The sequence below is a fragment of the Macaca fascicularis genome, chromosome 11 (genome assembly GCF_037993035.2).
Source record: "Macaca fascicularis isolate 582-1 chromosome 11, T2T-MFA8v1.1".
Lineage (NCBI taxonomy): Eukaryota > Metazoa > Chordata > Mammalia > Primates > Cercopithecidae > Macaca > Macaca fascicularis.
In genome coordinates this window covers 26,613,492-26,633,529 of record NC_088385.1, presented here as the reverse complement: position 1 = coordinate 26,633,529, position 20,038 = coordinate 26,613,492, and the positions used below count along the sequence as shown (strand labels likewise).

The window sequence follows — 20,038 nt, the reverse complement described above, 5'->3', positions numbered from 1 at the left end:
CATTTTGGGAATGCTGATGGCCAAAATTATTGATGATAGTGTGTAAGAAAGAGGGTAAACCAACTATTTCAGTAGCTAAATAGCTACATAGATTGAAAAGGACATTCTTACTACTTTTTCTTTTTTCATTCTTATTTCTCGTGTTAGCTTGATTTTTCTGGTCAAAAATCATCTTTTTGAGTTTAACCTCATGGTCCTCAGATGGCCTTTCAAAATGCAGGGTATCCATCTAAGCCAAACTTAAGAGTTTGTGATTTTTCTTGCAATGCTAGTGCAGCGAGTTCAGTGATACAATGCACCTATGTCCCACATTTATTCTTTACAATACAAACCCATTTCTTTGTCTGGAAGTCTTAAGTCTTCCGCATAGAATGAGGGAACCACTGTTTATGTGAATAGCAGTTTCTAATGAAACTTTCACAATGACTGAATCTTACAATAACATGTCCTTCTGTCCCTGATTTTAAGGGGATTCAGCGTCTCCTAAAGAAGCACATGGTAGGAATTTCTTTTATCTATGTTATTTGGAAATAAACGTCATGTAGCAAAAAACCATATTCTGAATTCCTAGTGATGGGATGAGGTTTTGGTATGTTGGTCGTAGGAAGGCTGTTAGTATAGCTCTCGGTGTCATTCAAGTGATTTCTTTTAACTTAGTTAGAAACTAACGTTATTTGAAGGCCCAGGATGCTTCAGAGCCAGTGGTAAGAACCTGATTACTCACTTTTCTGCAAGATTCAGAAATCTTAGCTTCGCACCATGAATTCTAAGTCTTATTTTTTAAATTCAGAAATAAATTTTTTGGCTGTATAAAAATATTAAAATAACTCTTGACTCCTTTTCAAAGGTCCAAGTATATTAAACACAGATGGCTTCTCATAGCTAATTAGATTGTGTCGTATCCTAACCTTAACTATGGTTTATAGCTAAGTGGTTTAAATGATACTCAATTCCATTTCAAAAAAAAAAAAAAAAACTAGCAATAATAATAGGTAGCGTTTATTAAGTATATATAGTGTTAGATTTGGTGCTACATGTTTCTATATGTACTCATTTACTTCCCTAAAAATCCATAAATAATGTACTATTTATGTTTCCTATAATGGGAAAACGGACTCAGAGAGGTTAAGTAACATGATCGAGGTCACAGAGGTAGGAAAGAACACAGCCAAGACTCAGGCTAGGTCTGTCTAATCAAAGCTCATGCTCTTAGACATTGCCCTCATGCCTCTACCTTGATTTATTGTGCTTTATGTTAGGTCCTTCATTAAATTGAAAAATGAGTAGTATCGGTTTTGGCTCAGAGTTTACAACAGTAGTAAACTCGCTTTTATTTTGGTTAAAAAGTTTCTTCCGGATTAAACGTCTATTAGATGGGTTTCTGTAATGGAAAGAAAGACCAGAAATGTGAGATTTTGTATTGTCGTCTAGAATTTTCAAGTACATTACTTACTATAGTGAAAAAAAAAAAAAAAAAAAGTTGAGTTAAATTTGGAAGAAGATAAAAATGAATAAATATAAACTACTAGTACAAAATTTAAAAACAATTACTTTAATAATGAGACTAGTAATTGATTTTTTAAATATCCAGGTCCTTGGGAATCAGTAAGCTCTTTTGCTTTACTGCTTACATTTACAGATTTTGTTATTATTGCTATTACTCAAATGTCTGTGCCTCTTCCCTCTAATTCACTTCTTTCCCCTCTGCTGTGATGGAGATGAAATTATTTTGAAGGAAATAAAAATTGAAACACTTGCTTCTAGATATACCTTAAGGAAATCCTGATTTCTAAATTGGTTTGAAGTTACTTGTCCTGGTAAATCAATGTCTATTTAATTAAGCCTATGTTGCATGGCTCTAAATTAATTCCAACTACTATCATAAGTGGAAAGCATCATGGAATATATCATGCTATATTAATTGAGTATAATGTTCTACTTCTATAACAGTGGAAATGTATTTGTAAAACAACTACTATGAAAAATATTTAGAAAATCATCGGCTTATCCATTTTACTTACCCTCTGTAATGGTTTTTAAAAAAATGTAAGACTTCATTATACAGTGAGCACCAACAATATTTGATTTTGTAGGAAATGAATTAATTTAAGGCCCTGGAGATGGAGGAAACAGATATTAACAGCTAATAATTATTATTTTGGAGATTATTCGAGAAGTTATTTGCAAAGGTTTTAATTCCTTCAGAAGTTTCCTGTGACAAACTGAAGATTGAGCTACCTTTCCAAAGCTTTACCTGTGTTAACAAGGATGAAATGCTGGATCAGACCACTATAGACTAAGCTATGGGGTAATAAGATAACCCGTATTAACTTTTCTAAGCATATAAATGAAGAAATTAGTAAAAATTATATAAAAATTTTATAATCTTTCATTGGAGTTCTGTGGGGGAACAAGATATTGTCTGTTCTATGTAAATGTTAGTAATGAGTGGTCAGTCTATTCAGTTCTTTCTTTTTCTTTTCTTTCTTTCTTTTTTTTTTTTTCTGAGACAGAGTTTTGTTCTTGTTGCCCAGGCTGGGGTACAGTGATACAATCTCACCTCCACCTTCCAGTTTCAAGAGATTCTCCTGCCTTAGACTCTCGAGTAGCTGGAATTATGGGCAGATGCCACCACACCTGGCTAATTTTTGTATTTTTAGTAGAGACGGGGTTTCACCATGTTGGCCAGGCCGGTCTCGAACTCCTGACCTCGTGATCCTCCTGCCTCGGTCTCCCAAAGGGCTGGGATTACAGGTGTGAGCCACTGCGCCCGGCCTATTGAGTGCTTTCTTTTAGAACAGTCATCAAATATTTGCCTATCAGGAGTGTAAAAAGTTAATGTGGCAAAGAGAGAAGGAGCTAAAAAAAAGAAGAAAAAACATGTGTCTAACGTAGATGCAATAACAATGTTCAACAAAAGCTTGTATTCAAATAAAAGCAATAGAAATGAGAAATCTATTTTTGATTCTTTGGGGAAAAATCCAATTTAAAGCATTTATTTAAGTTCTTTCATAAAAATATTTTGTATTTGGCTTTTAATTAATGGAAAATGTGATAATATTTGGAGCAGGTCTAGCTCCAAATTCTAGTTCAGCCACTTTCTAACTGTGAGGCCTTGTCATCTTAGGTAACATCTCTGAGCTAGTTTCTATCAGTAGAATGGAGGCGATAATGTGTGTTTTATAGTTTTAAAGCATACTGCTTTATTGAAATATAATTCAGTACTATAAAATTTACCCACTTAATGTATAATTCAGTGGATTTTAGAATTTTCAGAATTGTGCAATCATCACCACAATCTATTTAGAATATTTTCGTTACTTTAAAAGACATCTTGTGACTATTAGCAGTCGTTCCCCATTTCCCCTCCCCACCCCCATACCCTGCCCTAGACAACCACCAATCTACTTTCTATACAAATGTTTCTATTCTGGACGTTGCATATAAATGGAATCTTAGAATACGTAGTCCTTTGTGAGTGGCTTCTTTGACTTGGCATGTTTTCAAGGTTCATCAGTTTTGTAGCATGTATCAGTACTTCATTCCTTTTTATTATTGAATCATGTTCCATTGTATGGATATGGCATGTATTGTTTTTTCGTTCATCATGTAACAGATCCTTGGTCTGTTTCCACTTTTTGGCTATTATGAATAATGTTGTTATGTACCTTTGTGTACAAGTTTTCGCATGGACATATGTTTTCAATTGTCTTGGGTATTTACCAAGGAGGGGAATTGCTAGGTCATATGGTAACTCTTTAGAAACTGCAAACTGTTTTTGAAAGTGACTGCGCTGTTTTACATTCCTAACAGCAATCTTTGATGGTTCCAATTTCTCCACATCTTCTCCAACATTTGTTATTGTCTGTCCTTTTTATTTTAGCCATTCTAGCAGATGTGCAGTGACATCTTATTGTGGTTTTGGTTTGCATTTCCTTGATGACTGATGCTGTTGAGCATCTTCTTATGTGCTTATTGACCATTTGTATATCTTCTTGGGAGAAATGTGTATTCAGATCTTTTTCTCATTTTAAAAATGGATTATCTTTTTATTATAAGTGTTGTACAATAATTCCATGTATATAAATATGTACATATATATTTATATTTAAATTATCAAGATTCTTTATAAATTCTGGATGCAGTTCTCTTACCAGATACATATTTTCAAGTATTTTCCCCCATTCTTTGGATTGTCTTTTCACTTTATTGTTAGCATCATATTCAGTGCAAACGTTTTTAATTTTAATGAAGTCCAATTTATCTGTTTTTTTCCTTTGTCACTTGTGTGTTTGGTGTCGAATCTAGCAAACCATTGCCTAACCCAAGGCCACGAAGATGTTCTTCTGTATTTCCTTCTAAGTGGTTTATGGTTTTAGCTCTTACATTTATGTCTATGGTCCAATAATGTGTTGTTTTGGTGACCAGAAATAATACATGGAAAGCACCTAGCACAGTCACTGGCACTCATCAATGCATAATTAGTGGGAGTCATTCAAACTACTTTGAACCCAAAGTTCATGAATATGTACTAGAACCTATCTTTAGGTCTCTCTCACATTACTATTCTTACTGCTCTACAAGGAACTATAAGGAATAAAAGGTATACATCATTAAAAAAAACATTTCCAGAGAGGTTTTAATAATTGCATGTTATTATTAATAAGTCATTTACAGTAACAAAAATGCAAAGACATGGAAGAAAAACAGAATAACAAGTTTGAGCAGATTTAAGGTTCCGCTGTTCATTTCTGTAAGTTTGTTAACATGAAGACATGCTGTAGTATAAACAAAATTGACTCTCTGGGAAATATATTGAAATTGAAAAAATTTGGCTTATATTTAGTGATCATTTTAATTAATATCTAACATCTCTTGAGATGTCACAGAATGTTGTCTTTTTTAGTGGTTTAGTTTTATTTTTCAAAATAACGTTTTGCTGTGTTTTGTAAGTATTGGATAGATTATCCACATGTATTTCTGGGAAGTTAAGTAATATTGTAAGGAAAGGCAAGGTGAGAAGTTTATGTTGGTAAGAAGGTGAGTTTAAACATTGTTCCCTTTTGCAATGGAATTTTCTTGTTTTTCTTCTGTATTTCACTTCTGTACTATGATTTGAATATGACATTGGAAAGTATTATTTTTTATATACTTTGAAATAAAATATCTATTTCATAAGAAAAAATACTAGGAGGTAAACTACTCAATTACTTCTGAAAATGGGCTACTGCATGAAGCAAGTTAGAATAAGAGTAGCTGTTGCTATTGTCGCTAAACCAGCCATGAATGTTGTGAAGAGGTGGATCTGAAAGCAACTATAGATAATAGTTTACTCTGTGGAGACTCTGTTTTGTGTTACAAATACACATTTTATGTTGAATAGAAAAATATACAGATTGGGGAAGAAATCACATTTTACCCCATTTAAAAAAGGACAATCCCTTTAGATCACTGAGAGGACAGTATGAAGAAGACTTACACTGCAGCTGCAGCAGTCTTTGGATAAATAGAGGATTTAATAATGTTCAAATATTTGTCCCAACCTCAAAAGAAACCCTGAAATAGAACTAACTTAACAGATGATACAGTTCTCTCCATATAGGTCTGGTGGCTCTTGCCCAGGGATTTCCTTGGACATTTATTGTGTTTTGCTTACTAACTAATACAGTTATGGTAGCTATCTTTGTGGGGATTAGGCTTTAGTCCTTTATAAATAATGTCAGCATAGAATGTAAGAATGACAAACTTGAAAATAGGAAATGCGTATTTAAATCTGCGGGAAATCTTCCACATGGTTTGATGTTCTTGGACACATGAGAGCTAGGATTTTGAAAGGATTAATTAGATTAGCCTAACTTTCCTTCAAATTTCAGAATCATATCTCACAGTTGCTACACACTTTGAGTAAGCACTTAGCCAACTCCCTTTGAAATACATATTCTGTAAGAAACACATTCTTTAAAATATAATTTATATATCCTATATTTCAGCACTCATTCTACCTCTATTATATATGCTTTAGTATCTTTTAAAGGCATGTTTCATTTTCTAGAGTCCTTAGCATAAATAACTATCTTGAAATCAAAAGTTGTTGATAATATTTTAGTAAAAAAGGAATCCAAAGCAAGTAAGTTTATATAGGCTTTAAAAATGTTTTCAGGGAACCGTGCGTGGATGGTGTGATGGAGAGGAAACCAGTATTTTGAGAGGTCTTTAAATGATCATGCCTCCATAAACTTGCCAGCAGCAAAAAACAAAAAACAAACAAAAAAAAGAGGATGGAAGTAGAGGTTGGGGTGGATTCGGTCCCCTTTGGAACACAAAGGTCTTTCAGTTGTCGGGGATTGGAATGGGGGTGTTTGGGTAGTGGAAAAAAAAATGTTCTAGCATGTGGTAATGAGGTTAAAAAAAAAGAAAACAGCAATGGATGATTACTTTTCTCCATCAAGGCTCCTTTATCCTCATAAGCTCAGACAGTGGTCAGCATGTTAGACACCCCTCCCTGTTTTATCCATCCCTTAACTATGTTCTTTGACAGGACTGGTTTATACAGCTGGGCCTTTGTTAAGCTTTGGGGGAAACAGTAGAGAACAGCAGAAAAGATGGCAGACTGAGTACCTATAAATGGTAAATGGTAAATACTGTACTGAAATGCAAGATTCCAGCTTGAAGGTTTTGCTTTTATTAAGTTTTTGTTTTACAGATTTGTAAGGTGAACACTTTTAAAATTTTTGTTTTAACTTTTGTACTGACAGATTTTGTGGTGATATGGGTAAATTGATTGTGTTAATCAGTAAAATTTCTTATCGGCTATACTCTAACAAATGATGAGAATGAACTCAGTTATATTACCATCTAAAACTAGATATTCATGTTATAATTACAGTGTTTCAGAAAACACCTCCATTGTATGTGCCAAGGCATAGAACTGATTGAAAAGAGAAAGAATATAGGAAAAGCTATTTATTTCAAAAGGCTTATCTCTATGACATACTTTTAAAGTATGAACAAATGGGAACTTAATAGTAATATTACTGTTAGCCCTGTTTGAAATACAATGCAAATCTTGTACTGGGATCTTATTGTGTGTTTATACTTGTCATACCATTGCTGGAGTTTGATGATTTTCTTCTCTGCAGTGTATACCATAACCTTTGAATTTTTATTTTGGGGGTTAGCATTCCTGACTTGCCCACAGTAGCAGTATGAACCGTGCTTTTAAGCTTTTTTTTTTTTCTTTTTTTTTTTCCTAAAAACAACAGGGCATGTGCTAAAACTAGAAAGATTAATGGGGAAAGAAGATAAACAGTTAAGACATAAAATGAGTTTAGAGGTCAAGCTAGAAAAATAGGAAAGCTTATGGATTTAATTCATATTCATCCAAGCAAAGGAGCTTTGGCATGAAAGGAGCCAATGAAGAGGCTCAGCATTCTTATAACATCAACCATAGCTGCATCCCGCTGTTTTGGAGTTTGGGTTGATAGATGCTCATCGTCTTTGGCACTGCACCCTTACTTTTGGACTTTTCCTAATTAGGATGGCATATTCTTTATTTTTGCTGAGAAGTTCAGAAAATTTGTCTTTGTCTAGCATGCCTGTCTCTCACATCAGAAGCTGTTGTTTGAGAAAAGATTTGTGCACTGTATATACGTTCCTTGCTGTCTATTTTGAATATAACATAAATATTTTCTACTTTGTACATTTTCAACAGCTGTTGTAGAAACAGGCTGTAACCAAGTCTGTATGGGGCATGGAAAGGAAGAGTGAGCCCCCTAAATTGGCCAGAATGTAGCAATATATAAACTATTCCTTGTCAGGGTTATTTGGATTCCAAAGAGGGTAGGGGGTCATAATATTTCTCTTCATTGGACTACTTAGACAGTCAGTTTTCAACAAATCTGATGCTGATGTTCAGTCCTCATTTTAGCTGTGGGCCTCTCTCATTTCTGCTGGGGGGAAGCATTCTCTAGAGGTTTTCTTTAGACGGCTTAACTTGCTTGATTTCACAATGACCTTTGAAAACAAAAGAAATTAAAACTAGACTGGTTACTTAATTATTTTTGTCATCATTATTAGATCCTAAATAAATTAAACATGCCACAGATTTTATTTCAAGACGTAGGCCATGCTAAGAATAAGTCACTTTTGATTATGGAACAATTTGCTATTTATTTAGACTTAGCCAGTAATGTGAGATGGGAGGGAGAGAGCAAGAGTGGGGATGGGCACTTTAACAGGAAGAATCCCAGATTAAGAAGTCAGGGAAGATGCTCAAAATACATACCTAAGGATATTACTTTGGAAAATAAAATTGTATATCCTATTTGCAGTTCTGCCATTGCAATACTGTAAAGTCCTGAAGGGGTCAAAATGACCAAGTCGTTAAAACAAGTGAAATGATTTTTTATAGAGGACTCAGTATTATAAAGCCTGAATAGATATTCTTTCCTACTTGAAAAGTTTTTTTTTTTTTTTTTTTTTTTTGCTTGTGTACCTCACCTGAGCAGTGTTATCCATAAATGAACATCCATCTTCTTGCATGATGAATATGGTGAATATGGTGAACTGTTTTTACACATTATTACAAACATTCTCACATATACACATTTGTGATCTATTGTAGACATTAATACATCCTCATAAGGATAATATGAAAAAATTAACTGGTATTACTAACAAATTAGTAATACTGAATGTAGTAGTAATATTCAGGAATTACATATCATTTGGGTTTCCTTTTCATGGGTTAACAAATTGGAAGGAGTTTTTTTCTACTTCTATTTTCCTTTAAAATATACAAAACTTTCAAATAGTTTTGAATTATATATTATTGAAAGTTGTTAGCATCAGATCGTGATTAGTGTGGTCCAATCCTTACTAGAGGGGCTCCATAAGAAAAAAAAAAAGAATATTAATGTTCATTAACATATCATTAGATAGTAAAGTTTCTCTTCCTTCTGCTTCTCCTCCTCCTTGTCTTCTTCCTCCTCTTCCTCTAATTCCTCTTTTTGTCTCTCTCTTTCTGCACGCACGTGTGCACACATACACACATGCACACACATGGTTGCATATATAAACAAGACAGAGACACCTCCCAAACTTAGGCCTGACAGGTTTATTCAAGGATAGAACAATAGAAATGGAATTAATTCCTTTTTCACTCGCAGTTGTTCTGACAGAAAGCAGAAAACATTGTCCCTGTAGCAAGGATTCTGCAGATAATTTTTAAAGATACCTTATTAGAGATACTGAGAATGGATAAGCATTTCACATAGTATTTTTTGCTGTCTATTCGGCTGTCTATAACCTAAAATTTATACATATGGCAACCATATGTCTCCGAAAAATCCAAAAAGCTTCTGATTTTTAATACTGTCTTTATTGCCTTAACCCGGAAGCACAGTATTCCTCATTAATCAATTTGTTAATCAATTCTCTGAACTTTTGGGTCGGAAACAATTGTACTTACATTAAATATGGGGCTTTGTTTTGTAGTACTTCATAGTATTAATAAAAGATTTTTACAGCCTCTATCGGAAGAGATAGTTTTTACTAATCTCTAGATTCTTCCCCACAATCCTGTGTCTGTCCCAGGAATGGGGTATGTGGCTACTCTGCTTAGCGTTCAGACACACAAGGAGCCTAGCATCTGGGGAAACTCAGGAGGTGAGCACTTTCACGCTGACTCAGAGACCAGCCGTATGACTCCAGTCTGGCGCTGTCACGCCTGGTTATGGAAAGGCAAGAACAATGCCTCCCTTGAGAAGGGGGGAAAAAGTCTACTGCAGTCACAATTTTGATGTAAAATTTAAATCATCCCTCCACATCCTGTGGACTTAGAGCTGTCAGAAAGGCAAAACCCATGCTCAAATGGAAAAAGCTTTTTATTTCCGTAAAAAGTATACATTCTCTAACTAGAAATAAAAAGTTACAGAATCACAGATCTTAAGGCTAGATTATTCTAAGTAATTTATAGATAAATGGAACAAAAGGACTTTTGACATTTTTAACCTGTAGATGGCTGAAGGTTAAACATATTTTTCAGTTTGCGATTAATGACAAATGTGTAACAATACATGAATTAAATAATTTACAACAAAATGCTCTTATTGGACTTCGTTGTTTTCTCCCAAAGTTATGTGTGTGGTCATTTTATCTACAACTTAAAAGAAATTTATCTTCAATACTTAAAAGTCTTAATCATTTCTATTATTTTTCTTCAAGGTGACTTGATTGAAATTTAGTATCTTTGATGATTAGAGAGATTCTGTGATCAAATGTTTTATCTCAAATAAAGGTGTTTCTGTTTTTGAGATAAGGAAATAAAATTATTACAATTTTTAATGATCCAAGGTAAAGTTCGGCAAAATTTTAAGTAGAACGTGCTTATTGCCATACTCTTTCTTGTAAATCATGAGAAAAGTATTGTAATTTTTTTCAAAACAATATAGAATTATGTTAAAACACTTACTACTTCTTTTTAATGAAAGTGAATTTGTACATAGGAGTCATAAAAGTTCCCATAAACTAGTTTTCCTTCAGTTTTGCTGTATGTATCACCATTAATTAATCTTTTTCAAGTATTAAACATTATAAAATGATTTCAGTGGAGTTTAATTAAATATTTTTTCCTCTGTTTTATTTATCAGGACTACTGTTACTTTAGGGACATAGTAAGCATGGATTAATATCAAAATAATGTAATGAAACAGAAAGTCATTTTAGCTGACAGATATACTTGTTTAGATAAATTTCTACCCCCTAGCCCAACTATGTTACTCGTAATAAAACAGTCTTCTGACTGGAACGTTTTCTGGGTGTCTCCAGCCAGTAAGACAAAGCCTAATTTTGGAGTAAAATTTTAGTGATTTACAGTTATTAGTGAAACAGTAAGAAAACAAAGGAGCAAAGGAAGAGCTGAATTGTGATTTCTGAATCACTGTAGGATGGAATTTGGCTGCCATAAACTGTTTTCAAATGTTTGTCTCCCTGTTTAGAAAAGGATAGAACAGTAGAAGTGGAGTTAACAGAACAAAAATGGACATTTTATAGTTAGTTTTCCTGCTCACTTTAGGTACATTATTTCAAAAACTTTTAAAATACTCTGTGTCCAACTAGTAGTAAAGAAGCACTCATTTCTTTCCGATGATGACAAGAATCAGATTCTATTTCTGAGACTTTCCTTATTGATCTTCAACTTGCTTTTTTTCTTTTTCATTTTATACCATTTCCTGGGAGAACTTTGTGCCTTTCTATTGTTTTGCGCATCTTGTCCTCCCCTCCCTCTCTGACTTTGGTGGCATGGAAGAGGCTGGGAAAAACTATTTGGTAAAAGTAGTGATGCTACTTTGCTAGTGATGCTAGCAAAGAGAACAGCAAAAAGGTGGGGAAGAAGGGAAAAGTGGTGCTCTTCTTGTCAGAAAGAAGGAAAGGTGTAATGAAGTACTTAATCTCAATGCAGAGAACGTCTCAGAAACTAAACATGTGGCAAGCTAAACATAGGAGGCAACCTTGATGAAGATCACTTCAAAAGTTGTTGACCACATTTTTGATGAACATGTTTTTAAATAGTTTGAACTTTTGTAACGTGTAATAGAAGATTTTGTATAAACTCAGATTATATTTAAAAACAGAATATTAATTTATTCATAAGTAAATATAGCTCAAAAGTAGTTTTGATTTTAGATTTACATGTTACGGTAAATTTTGTTGATCTCCACTCTGGTGAAATACACAGTAAAGATTACAAGGAAGTTTATCTTTTTTATTATTCTATGTTGTCTGTTTCTATATTTCTTTGAAATTTGTGTTTCTACTTCAATTTATATTTTATGCCAGGACCTGATGAACTTGTTCATGCCGCTAAATAACAGTATAATGAATGAGATCTTTGTATGTGGGAAGAAATGGGTAGAGAAGTATGGAGATTGGCATGTTCTATATCAGAAACTGATGGCAAAGAAGATTTAGAGAAAAGAGAAGAAAAATGGTATAGAAGTTTGAAAGACTGCGTGTTTACCTTAAATAAATTTTCTATTTAAAAGACTTCTGAATATTATATATGAAAGACTTGGTTATAAAAATTGACACAGAATGCTCAGAGTAAACTCTCAACTTAGAAAAATAAAGATGTTCAAAACATGTAAGAGGGAAAAGGAAAGTGTGAACTATAAGATATAATAATAATTGAAATTCAGAGATAAAGGTAATGAAACTGAATTTTTTCTTATTACAGTGATATGCTAAGTTTGTGTAATTCTGTTTATACATCAAATAAAAGTGTTTGTTGTTTCATTCATTTGAATTAGAAACCTTTCTATCCAAGCTCAACGTATGTTTTGATTTGCTATATTGGATAAGTAACATTCTATTGTGAAAGAATCTTTAATACACAGTAAAGTTTAATTCCTAATATTGATTAGTCTTTTCACAACAACCTTAATTACAAAAGGAACCAGACAAGTAAATGTCCTGAACAAATAGTCTTGCTACTCAAAAAACTTAAGACACATAACTTCCAGGAATGTATTATTCTCTTTGAATTGCCAATTTTTGTTTTGCTTTGCATATCCATCTTCAGTGTTCCCTTAAGAAGGTGCAATCTATTAAATATTTTTAATTAAACTAATTCTTTGAGACAGGGTCTCAACTTTATTGCCCAGGTTGTCATGCAGGAGCACTGTCATAGCTCACTGCAGCCTTGCTCCCCTGGGCTCAAGCAGTCCTCCCACCTCAGCCTCCCGAGTTGCTCGACTACAGGCACAGGCCATCATGCCCGGCTAATTTTGTAATTATTTTGTAGAGACAGAGTCTCCCAGTTTTGCAGGCTGGTGTCATATTCCAGGGCTCAAGGAATCTTCCTGCCTTGGTCTCCCAAAGTGCTAGAATAAAGGATTGAGCAACCACACCGAGCCCTCTGTGTCTGACCCATTCTTCATTACCCTGTTGAATTATTCTATTTTCTGGGAAGCTTTTTCTGATTAGTGAGATATCATCTATTATCTGTCTGTCTATCTCCTGTAGCACTCATATTTTTAAAAAGGCATTCACCTTACAATATTCTTTCTTGATTTATTAATTATGTTGCTGTCTAACAGGCACATAGCATTTTTCACTGAATGTTTTTCCACTAATGAATGAATGTGTGTATAAATGGATGAGTAGGTATATAGTTCCTATTTCCATCGAAACTCTAACTTCCTTAAAGGTAAAGCAGAAGGGTCATCATCTCTAAATTGCCTGTTTTATTTATAACACAAAGGTAACTTGCTTGGCACAAAATAGGGACTCATTCAATTCATTAATTTATTCATAAAAGAAATGCATTGCCAACTTTGTGCTAAGAATTATACTGCCCTATTATTAATTGTGTCTCATTTGGTGTAGAGGATTAGAATATTTGGGAAAACAAATGCAGAGCAATTTGGAAAGGCCTTTATCATACACGTAAAGTCCCATCCTTCACATTAATTTTGGTGACATAAAGTGAAATAGTCAAAAACAGAACTGTATTTGAAAAAATTTTACATGAAAGACATGCTACATGATACGGGAATTGAAGAAATTAAAATGACATTTTTGTTTTCCAGATGGTTCTCTTGTAGTTTCAGATACTGTGTATACTAATAAAAAATGTTTAATTCTTTTATGCATGCAACTGAAAACGTTGATGATATAGTCTGAGATTGGACAGTGGTGCTTCTGCCATGGTGGTAAGAAGGGATGGCTTTGTAGAAGAACTGGAATTTGAGTTTCCTCTTTCTAGATATTTATTTTTGCAATTTTTTTGTATATAACTGCAAACTTGAAGATAAATAATATTATCATGCCAAAAGAACAACCAGTAGAAGGCACTGCATCCTAGGATTTTAATTTATGTATTATCTAGTCAAAGGTTAAAATATTTAAAGAAAGAAACTTTAAAAAAGAATCTACTATATAAGGAAAGCAATTCCTATTCTGAGTCTTTCATCTTATAATGTTCCAAATGCAGAATATCTTTAACTCTGTATATGTCATTTTCCAGAATAATTGTACCAAAGAACATTTCCTTAAAGTTTTTTTAAAGTTTTTTTCAGTAAGTAGGTGATACCTCAGTAATAAGTCTATTAGTAATTGACTATGTAGTGTTTATTGGTAAACTTACTTAACTCTTATAATCTTTTACTTAGACGTGTTAAATATAATATTTTTAACCAGAGCTATACTATTTTTCACAAGTTTTCAAAAAACATTATTATACAGAGCTTACCAATTCCTTTATGTTGAAATTATTAAAAAGAAGAATACTATTATTGAACTCTGTTTTCTTATTTCTGACAATACCGAGACATATTCGAAGCATATTTGTCCTGTAAGATTAAATCTTAAAGCTATACATAGGTAGGGCATAATCAGAGGGTTGCTGGTTTTAGTTAGTAGCTATTCATGTAACATGTATACTGAAAGACTGTTATTTTCAGAAAGGGTCTAAGTACTGGGCAAGTAGCTGTGAACAAAAATATAGTCTGCCTACATGGATCTTATAGTGGGAGAGATTGACTGTAAACAAATAAGTATAAAATGTATTAAGTGATTATAAAGGCTGTGAACAAAATGGGGTAAGGACTAAGAATGGAATGGAGTACAGGTTTAGGACAAATGACCAAGGAAGGCCTTACTGAAGAAATAATGTTTGAGCAGAAAACTAAATGAAGAGAGGAAGAAGGCAAGTATATGTCTAGGGTAGGAGGATTCCAGACTGATTAAAATACCAACTATGAAAAAGAAGTGCTTAAATCAATGGTATATTTTTTTTATTGCTGCTGTATCAAATTATCACAAATGTAGTTACTTAAAAAATATGAATTTATTCTTTTACAGTTTTGGAGGTCAGAAGTCCTACAATCAAGGTGTTGTCAGGGCCACATTTCTTCTAGAGGCTCTAGGAAGGGATCTGTTCCATTGCATTTGTAGCTTGTAGAGGCTGCCTACATTCCTTGGCTCATGGCCTCATCTTCCATCTTCAAAGTCAGTAGCATAGTATCATCCGGTCTCTGCCTCTGATTCTGACTTTTCTTCTCCCTCTTATAAGGGTGTTTATGATTTCTTTGGACCCACCAACAATATTCAGAATTATCTCCCTAGTTCAGATGTCAAAATACTCAATTTAATTACACATGCAAAGTCCCTTTTGACATGTAAGGTATTAAGACCTGGACATCTTGGTTTGTGGGGCATTATTCTTTTCTTTTTTTTTTTCTTTTTAGGCAGGGTCTTGCTCTGTCGCCAAGCTGGAGTGCAGTGGCACTATCTTGGCTCACTGCAACCTCGGCTTCCCTGGTTCAAGCGATTCCCCTGCCTCACTCAGCCTCCCGAGTAGCTAGAACTACAGGCATGTGTCACCACACCTAGCTGATTTTTTGTATTTTAGTAGAGACGGGGTTTTACCATGTTGGCCAGGCTGACCTCATGATCCATCCACCTCAACCTCCCAAAGTGCTGGGATTATAGGCATGAGCCACCACGCCTGGTCTGGGGGACATTATTTTTACTACTACCAAATTATTTGCAACATTGACTGCATATTAAAATCACTGGGGAACTTTAAAAATTTCTGATACCCAGTCACCCTCCAGAACCAATAACATCAGAATTTCTAAGGGTAAGACCCAGGGATCAGTATTTTTTAAACCTCTCCAGGTAATTCCAATGTGCAGGCAAAGGTTTAGAACCACTGCTTTATCTTTCTGTTGCAGCCTTACACCTTCTACCCTACCACTAAGTTTGCCTTCCATGTCTGAACACATTGGGGATAACCTACTTGCAGAGTGATTATAAGACACTTGGAGAGCCTTCAGCCAATAGCAAAAGACCCCAGTAGTTTTATATTTACTGTCACATTTATCAAGAGTAGCTTAGTTATGCAGAATGCTACGAGGGGAAGTAAAGGGAAGGAGACTCCTTGTAAAAGCAAGTTACTTTTTACAAGTAAGCATGTATCTTATTTTGTTCATGTAACTCAGCAATTCCAGGAGTGTTACAGACTACAGTTGGGATTTGATACATATTCCTCAATCTCTTCTTTTTTTCAAGTAAGCTTGAACCCTAAGTTTATATAATACTTTCTAAAAGTATCTCTGCATCTTTGCTTTTATTATTACTTCCTATATGAAATTCCCTCTCTATTTATCCTAAGACTTTTTATTTCTCCTTTTTCCTTGAGAGCCAACTGGTTCAACAGTTCTATGAGACATTTAGGGATGCTCTGGTCCTCAAGAAACTCTCAGATACTTAGCTATAATGTCATTTGGCCTTTGGACTGAACTCTCTTTCATTAGTATTTATTCTTTTATTTAAAATATTCTCAACCAGCTCATAAGCTTCTTTAACCAGAGGCTGAGAAATACATTTTTTATTCCCATTAAATAAGTGTCTTGCACATGGTAGATGATCATCGAATAGTTGTTAATGATTTGGAAGATTTTGCTTGTGCCTTAAAATTAGATGTCATATCTTTCAAGAAAGTTTTTTGACCACAAAGTGAGATAAGACCAGTGTTATGTCATCATAGCTCCCCAAGGCAGTTTCACATTAGATTATATTTGTCTGTCTTATGTCAGTTTCTTTGAATTTTGTTCATTGGTAAGTCTAGCGCCACAGAAGTGACAAAAATCATCTCTAAAGGATAAGAGCATATACCAGCCTAGATGCTCACATTGTTACAAGTTGCAACACAGATATGTAGTTAGTGTAAGTCATATAGTATAAGCTATATATCTCAGAGGAACAATATATGCAAACTTGTGGTGCCTTCTTTTTTTTTTTTTTTTTCTTGAGACGGAGTTTCGCTGTTGTTGCCCAGGCTGGATGCGATGGTGTGATCTCGGCTCACTGCAACCTCTGCCTCCCAGGTTCAAGTGATTCTCCTGTCTCAGCCTCCTAAGTAGCTGGGATTACAGGCATGCGCCACCATGCCCGGCTAATTTTGTATTTTTAGTAGAGATGGAGTTTCTCCATGTTGATCAGGCTGATCTGGAACTCCTGACCTCATGTGATCCGCCTGCATTGGCCTCCCAAAGTGCTGGGATTATAGGCATAAGCCCCTGCACCTGGCCTGTGGTGACTTCTTAATGAGACTTTTTTCTGCCCAAGATGAAACACTTTGATAGATGGACAAAAATTTAAGAATCTGATGTTATTGGTGATTTTGTTGTCAATATTTTTAGAAGTACTATGGGTCATAGTAAACATGAATAATACAACCAAGAGATTCATATATCTATATGTAATTTGTTATATAGTTTACTTTTCTGAGTTAGTAGCCTATCATTGAAATATAACCATGGTTGCTTTTATTATAACAATTTAACAAATCTTTAAGCAATCTTTTACCTGAATTAAAAATACGTTCAAGTCCAATGCATTAAGAACATTCAGTAACACTCTGAAAATGGAATTGAAATAAGCATGAAATATGTGACATTCTAGGACCAGTTTGCCTTCTGGCATCATGACTATTTCATGTTCAGTGTTATAAACCTTAACCTTTTTGCTCTCCAGAATGCTATATATAGAGAATACTTACCCAGTTAAATAGAAAGTTAATTTAGGTTCTGAAATAACCAGAAGTTTTGATAAAACTCTCAATGTCTTGTCTGTCTACCTTAACAACCTATGTCTACTTTTGGACTTTCCGTTTTCATAACTGATGTTAATAATGATATGAATAAAGTAGAAATCAACAGAAAGTTCATGGTTCTGAAGGTCATAGAATTGTATTAACTTAGGAAAGGCTAGCTGATCTTGCTTTCTGCTTTGATGACTCAGAAACTGGCTCTTGTCAACAGACTAGAGTTTTTAGACATTGAGAGACTGCATATGAGGCTGAGGCAGACACCAGAATACCAATATATTAATTCCAGTAAGAATGATAATGCCCACTCAGACCACAAATGCTAAGGTTTGTATAACAAAGGCGTAATCTCCTTATAGTCAAGCTACATGCAAAACTAAGAAATAATTAAAAGTTTCTTTATTAGTTTAATAAATCACTTCACAAAGACCTCAAACATTTTAAGCCTGTTCTGTCCACAAACTCTTTACATGAGAATCAGAAGTTTGCCTGGAGAACATGGAGTCAGAACAGTGAGAATTAAATATCTCTAGTGTTCATGGGTTATGATGTTTAATAATATATCAATTTAGTGTGTGAATTGGTATTGCCAATTAAACTAGAACTATTCTGGCTTTGTTAACTCTAGCTCCTCACATACTTCTCCATACTTAGAGTATATAGAGTATATACTTGCAATAGGCCTTGTTCGCGGGATTGGAAATAGTTAAAATTACTTGAAATGTGGTATCCAAATCTACTTCTCCTTTAGACAATGCTGACATGGTAGCTGCCCCTATTTCCTCCTCTTTATCTGTTTCTTTGGCTGATCAACACCTGTACTGTTAAGATTTTGTTTTGAACACTTGCTATAACATCTGATCGGTTTACTGTTAAGTATTGCTGGCCAGGGAGCATTTCTCTAAAGGGAAACTTTCTATTTTATGTTGATTTTATAGTGAAACCCTTTATTAGGCAATTTCTTTTCCTCATGTTTGAGTGTTTTTGTTTTTTGAGGGTGGATGGGGCACACTGTAGTTTTAGTTTGTTAAATAAACAGGGGCTATGATTTATTGAGTGTGTATTCTGTCCTAAATAATACACTAGTTATTTTTCACATGGTACATAGTCCATTTTCAAAAAGCCTTACAAGTGGATGTTTTTCACCTTAAAGATAAGTAAGTTGAGATAGAGAAATTAAGTCTCAGTAAGTGACAGAATCAGTATTTTCATTCTGACTTGTCTGATTGTAAAGCCCTTATATTTTTCTACTGTCCTAATATTTTTAATAGCATATCTCCTGTACTTGAATGCATTTTTTCTTTTGAAACTTCTAACACTAAAAATAATATTATTCAGCAATGATTAGAGGCATTTTGGGGAACACATTTTAAATTTAAAAATCAGTGATCTATATGAAGGAAGTGTTGTGGCAGTTAGTAAATACTTCCCTGCCTCCCATCTCACTGGTCTAGAATAAGAATGAATGATTTTGTAAACACTCTTTGTTGAACAAAAAATAACAGCTTTTTCAAGGTCAGATTAAGTTGAAATACTACAAGAAAGTTTTTTAAATTAAATATTTTAACTTGACTTTATTTCTATAGAAATAATTTAATGAAAGGACAAGGAATTTTCTATTTAAAATATTTGCCACATATTTTTAACCTCTGGTAATATTCTGAATCAGACTCAAGTACAAAGAAAATGTTTAATTCTTGTTCAATTATCTAAGCTCATTTTCATGTAGGCTTTAGCTCATCAAAACAAAATATCCTCCTTTGGATTTTTTTTTTATTTTATTTAAGTATCCTAAGGATAAATAAGTCAGAATTATTCACATCTAAATCATTCATGGAGTTGTGAAAATAGAATTGAAATATTTGAATATTCTCACCTTTTCTTTTACTACCTTGCAACTTTGTTATTATAACTAAATGCCCAAATTGGGTAATTTGGAGAGATGAAATGTTTTAAGATTAACAGTGATTGTAAAATTTATTCAATCCATAATAAGCTTTAAACAAATATTAAACTTTCAGTCAGTTGCTCTGAGGTTAGCTTATAACCAATATTTCTACATTTTACAATAATCTTACTTTCAATAAAATGCAGATTTGTTTTAATGGCAATCATTTTTATATTCAGTCTATTTTTTGATGAAAGAAATCTTAGTTATTTCTCTTCTTTTAAACTGCCAACAGTATTTGCTATTCATAGATGTTCTGTCTTCAATAAGGTCTATCAGAGTGTAAAACTAGATGGGTATTTTTCTTTCCTCTAAAATGGAATGGTCTTTCATTATGCAGTGTTCTTAGGTGAATTCTCTTGTTTAAGAAGCCAGAATACAAGAGAGTGCTATATTAGTGTATTATTCTCACAACAAACAAGCACTGTTCTGTTGCTACCTGCTTGGCCATTGTTTCTGATTGTGTGTGCTTTGCA

At 33.8% G+C, this 20,038-nt stretch overlaps 1 protein-coding gene across 31 annotated transcripts in view; it reads left to right on the top strand.

Moving 5' to 3' along the window:
* SOX5 (SRY-box transcription factor 5) overlaps positions 1-20,038 on the top strand; it is a 1,031,820-nt gene that overhangs the window by 648,678 nt on the left and 363,104 nt on the right. The gene's annotated exons all lie outside the window — the stretch shown is intronic.